Raw genomic sequence first — 6,000 nt, forward strand, 5'->3', positions numbered from 1 at the left:
TCTGTTTGTTTTTTACCCTAGCCACCCTGAGTGCATCTCAAATGATCCTGTTTGGCAAAACTAATCTGTGGGGATAGAAATCAGAATAATTGTTACTCCAGGGTAGAAAGGAAGTTTACTAGAAAGGGGGAAAGTTAATTTCCTAGGGAGCTACATTTTGATTGGGGTATTGGTTTCAGAGGGTATATACATCTGTTAAAACTCATCAAAACACACACTAAAGACCTGTGCATTTGTTGTATAAAATTATACCTCAATTTAAAAAAAAAAAAGATTTTTAAAATGCCTACTCACTGATCCTACATTCCAGAGCCAGTTTCTGCCAGCTGCCATTTAGAAATCATCTCCTCTCTGGAGTCTGAGCTAGTCTTGTGGCCTCATGGGGAACTGAGCAAATTCTACATCCCCATAAAGCAATATCAGAAAACCTCTGGTAATAACAATCCAGTTTCCAAACTCTGATATTTAAATTTTTAAGTAATGCATTTTATGTTTTAATTTTTGTTTTATATTATACATGTATTAGAAACATATGAACTGGCCCAGTAAGTACATGATTTTACAGATATTTCTTAAATGAAGCTAAATAGATATTTGAAAGTGATAGACACTGCTAGTTGCCTAGACTATCTCAGCCTCTTACTTCACTTTATTCACAGAATCCCAGTTTTGTTCAAGGAAACAATTTTCCCAGCTAAAAATACTCATCTCCCCAGACTCCTTTGCATCCAGGGGTAACTGTGTGATCCAATTCTGGCCAGTAAGATACAAGCAAAAGTCAAATGGATGGGGAATTCAGGAAAACTATTGTTCTCTGAATTGAAAGGCTTAATTGGTGCTTGCTCTTGCCCCTTCGTCCATCCACCCCGTTCTCTTGACTCCCGTCTTCTGCCTGAAATGGGGGTGAGAGGGTTGGATGAGGTTTGGCCATCTTGGGCTATGAAAATGCTGAGGATGATAGAGAAGGAAGAAAGAAAGAGCTTGTTTCCTTGAGGAACTGTCATTGTCCCAGACTTTCAGACCCTACATTCTTTATTACGTGAAAAACAATCCCTCCTATGTGATTAAACCAGTGCAGTTGGGTTTCTTTTATAACCAGCCAAATCCAATCCTGGTACTGTAAGTTTAAAAATGTTCAGCTTACAGGATATGACATTAAGTATAAGTGTAGGTGTACATGGTGATACAAAAGACATGAGTATGAGACTCAAATGACTGATGTCTAAGGACTGCCAGACTAGATCTTCTTGAATACAGGGATCATGTCCAAATGTCAGTTACATTTCCCCATGAGCCCGGCACTGGCGCATAATAGGTCTCCAGTTTATATTAATTTAATATAAATTCCCTGCCAACCCAAGCAAGGAACTACATTTCAAGAAAGCCTATATTCCAGGTCTAAAAAATTATTTCCTCTACAGGAACGGGGTGGTAGATGAAATTTTGTACCCCAACAAAGACATGTTCTTAATCCACACTCTTATGGGTGTGAACTCGTAAATAAGACCTCTTGAAGATGTGATTTTTAGTTAAGGTGGGCCCCACCTGAATGAGGATGGGTCTTAATCCGTACCACTGAAAGTCCTATAAAGAGAGGAAGCTGGAAGCCAGAATTTGTGAACAAAGGAAGAAACCTGAAGTCAGCAAAAGCTGGGAGAACAGACACAAGAAGGAAAGAGCTTGCCAAGTAATGGGAGACAGAGATGCGAGCTGAGGAAGCTCCTGAGAGAAAGAACAGCCTGACTGATGCCCTGACTGGGACTTCTGACCTCTGAAACTGTGAGACAATAAATTCCCATTGTTTGAGCCAACCCATTGTGTGATATTTGTCATAGCAGCCTGGCAAACAGAGACAGATAGTCCCTGCATCTAAGAGACTTTTCCTTCAGCCAAACTTAAATTCTTCCTGAGGTTATGTAAGGTTCCCATTCCCTTTTGATCTGTCCTTATTAAAGGCAGAGAATAACCATATGTTCCCTTTTGGAAAATTACAAACTAACCCAGTGGAGATTCTGGGAGAGGGTTTTTCCGTGATAGTACATCTGTGCTCAGAGAAATTTACTGTGTGTTGTTTGTTTGGGGTCGGGGTGAGGGGGCCGCATGTGTGCTTCTGCATTGGTGTTGAGCTGCCTTGCTCCGGTGAGAGCTGAATGTGCACATCTTTTCCCAACTCTCTTCAGTGACTTCACATTGAGAACTTGAAATTGGCTGTGGCCGGAATATTTATACCATGGAAATAGGCAAATGGTACACATTAGGGTGTGCCTCTCCACTGCCCTCGTCCCAAGAACTGGTTAGTAAACAGTTACCAGCACATCACCACACTTACCTATCCATTCCTCCCTCAAGTAACCACTGTCTCACTCTGTAATGGCAGTAAACTTACTATACTTTGGAATAACAGGTTATAATATTTCAAGTGGTACCATATAAGTGATTTCATTTGATCTCACAGCTGCCCCAAGAGGTAGGCAGAACAGTTGTTATTTACCCCTTGTATTAGTTTCCTATTTCTTCACAATGATCACAGACTTAGTTGGTTAAAACAACTGAAAGCTGCTATCCTACGGTTCTGGAGGCCAGAAGTCTGAAGCGTATCTTACTGAGCCCAAGCCGAGATACCAGCAGGGCCAGGGGCTCTAGGGAAGAATCGGCTCCTTGCCTTTTCCAGTTTGCAGAGGTCCCCACATTCTAGGCTTAGGACCCTTTCCGACTCGGAAGCCAGCGATGACATCGCTCCAGCTTCTGCTTCTGTGGCCACATCCCCCTCTCTGATTCTGACTCTTCTGCTCCCCTCTTTCCTTTGTAAGGACCCCCTGGATAATTCAGGCTAATCCCCCCATCTCAAAAGACTTAATCGCGCCTGCAAATTCCTTTTTGCCCCGTAAAGTAACCGATTCACAGTTTCCAGGGATTAAGATGTGGGCATTTTTGAGGGCTTATTACTCTGTTTACCACACCCCCTTTTTCAAGATGAGGAGACCTGCTCAGAAACATGATGGCCCTGCTCAAATTCAGCTGCTGTCTGTGGCCGGTGCTCTTTCCACCGCAGTGCAGCAGCCAGCTCAGGGAGGGGCACATCTGAGGACAGACGGCCTCTGGGGGACTGAACTAAGGACTAGGCCCCTGCTTCTGCGAAATAAGCATTCTTAACTTGCCTTCCCAGCATCCCTGGGAGACTTGGGGGGGCCAAAGGACAGTGACCTAAAGTCCCTTGGAGCTGGATGTTTAAAGTGTTATTTGAGACATAACTGAGGACTTGCCAAGACACTTAGAGACATTCCCGTTCTCTTTAGCCTCTCCTCAGTCTAATTGGCCCCTTTCCTTTCTGGAGCTGAGCCTCCAGGCTGAAGATTCGTTTTCCCACTTTCTCCTCCCCATAACCACCATGCCTCTTAGGTGAAATAGTAGGGAAATTACGGGGAACTATCAGGATGCCAAGACATTGTAAAGATGTCTTCGCCACTCAGTTTGATGGGAATCCAAATTAGAAGTGGGAGTATGGGGTCCTTGCACACTGCTGAACTGAAAAGCCTGGGTCCTCATTCACACTCTTCCTGCAATTTTCTATATGACCATGGGCAAGATACTTCTTGCACACCTTCATTTCATCATCTGTAGTGATGCAAGAGGCAGGTCATTCAGTGAAGTAGGAAAGTACTGGATCTGGCCTCCCACTGAGTTCAAATTCCTGATTCCACCCATTGTTAGAAGTTGGGCCACTTACTTCTCTGTGTCTCATTTTTCTTATCAGTATAATGGGATTGCTAATAATATCACCATCCTCACAGGCTTACTGTAGAGTTAAATCACATAATGTTGTTAATGCACTTAACACAGTGTCTGGCACATCAGCCCTTAATAAATGTTAGTTACTGTTGTTATAGATTAGTAATTCTCAAAGTGTGCTCCCAGGAAGAGTAGCATCAGGCTCACCTGGGAAATTACTAGTAATATAAATCCTCAGGCCTACCCCAATGCTACCGAGTCAGAAACTCTAGGGCTGGAGCCCAGCAATCTGTGTTTTACCAAGTCCCCCACGTGATTCTGATGGTGCCTGGTAAAGTTTGAGAAACGTGGGTATAGGTGGTTCTAAAATCCCTTCTAGTTCTGGAATGCTATGACTTCTTGCAAGAATACATTTATATAAGGCCCAAGGAAGGTAATAAATCACTCATTCACCCATGCTGTTATTACAACATTTTATGACATCCTTCTTCATACTGAGATCTGAGATAAAGAGCAAAACAAGACATAATCTTTGGCACAAGTAGTTTACAGTCCAACCCAATAGCTTTAACTTATAACCTAAAAATTGTATTACTTGTAAATTTTTCCACATTTGTTCATAGATACCTAAGTTTTATGATAGAAAAAACAATGTCTTTTTCAAAAGGTATGTCTTTGCAGTTATATTTAGAGTATCATATTAGCAAAGTGACCTTGAGTCTCAGTTTTTTTCGTTCTAAAACAGAATTAATGATAACTATCTCACTAATTTGTTGTGAAGATTAATATAATTAAATGTGATGACATATATGAAATGACCTAACATGTTATAGATGTCTAATATTGGCCAGTTGGATCTCAATTTGAATCTAGTTCATAATTAAATTATTGTTGATGAATATTGATTTGGCTTTATGGTATGTATTATTTATATGCAAAATAAAAGGAAAATCAGTGTTGAAATCTTGCTCCTGAAGGCAATAAAGAGCACACATCACTTTCACTTGCTCTCTTCTATAACTTAGGCAATGAAGACCCTCTGCAGCCTCTGTACTTCAGAGATGTCAGAGAAGTAGCTGATGTTTATCCTTAAGGTGACACTCAGGCCAGGAGTCAAAGGACAGTTCACACTCAGTTGCAGTTTCCTCAGCTGCTTATAGTAAAATCTTCTAAATCCCCTGAGAAACTTCCCTTTTGATTCTATTTCAGAAGATTTTATCTGATCAACCAAGAAGTCCACAGATTCCAGAAATATTTCATCCCCTTTGTTTAAAATCCAGGATCTATCCTTGAGCCTGAACTGGGAGTGGGACTCCACGTAGCTCCCTAAAATTCATTTCAAAAAATACCAAGTTGCTGAAAGTTCATGCTTTTGAAATCAGTGGCTTCCTCAACCAAGAGGGCTCACTTAGAACTTGGAAACTCTCCACACATGGGGAGAAGTGTAGAAGCAATCCACTCCGCTGACAGGAAGCATCAGTGCCTGCAGGTTCTATGAGGAGAACCAACAAATGAAGGTAAGATTGTCCTGAGACCTCAGTGTTTAAAGGATAGCTCATAATAAGTGCCTTTATCTCTGGGAAGACATTTTGTCCATGAGAATGTTCTGCAGGGACTTGGAATTCAGCATTCAGACCCTAAACCATCACCATCTCTCTAATTCACTAAGGGCCTACTATATGTGTGCCTGGCATGTCTTCATAGGTGCATTTCATACTTGACCTCATTTCAGCCTCGTGATTTTGTAAGAAAACTTAGCTGAGACTTTATTGCTCTTTCAGAAAAACTGAGATTGCCCTCCAGGCCTGTCTGACTCCAAAACTAATCATCTTAGGGAAGATCATTTTAGTGAATGGCACAAAAACCACAGAGCACTGGATATTAACTCCTCCTTTTCCTTTGCTGCTATATCTCCATTCCATACAGGGGGCTATCAAGTTTTGTGATGCCTCCTTCTTAATTGAATTTTATAACCACCTCCTTCTCCACCTGCATCTCCAATTCTCCCTTTCCTTCACAGCTGAATTCCTATGGTTTCCTCCTAACATTTTCCAGACTCCAGTTTTCATGGTTCATGTCTTCGAGTCATCTTTCTAGGACCCAATTTTGATCATATTACTCCCTTATTTGAATCCTCCAGTAGCTCCTCTATAACCAGTAATAACAGGAACTAACAATTTTATAGCAATTAACATGGGCTAGACTTTGAGCATTTTACATATAGAAACATATGCAATGAGGGTATTACTACTGTTATTCACTCCATTTTAT

This window comes from Dasypus novemcinctus, chromosome 11 (assembly GCF_030445035.2).
Source record: "Dasypus novemcinctus isolate mDasNov1 chromosome 11, mDasNov1.1.hap2, whole genome shotgun sequence".
Taxonomy (NCBI): Eukaryota; Metazoa; Chordata; class Mammalia; order Cingulata; family Dasypodidae; genus Dasypus; species Dasypus novemcinctus.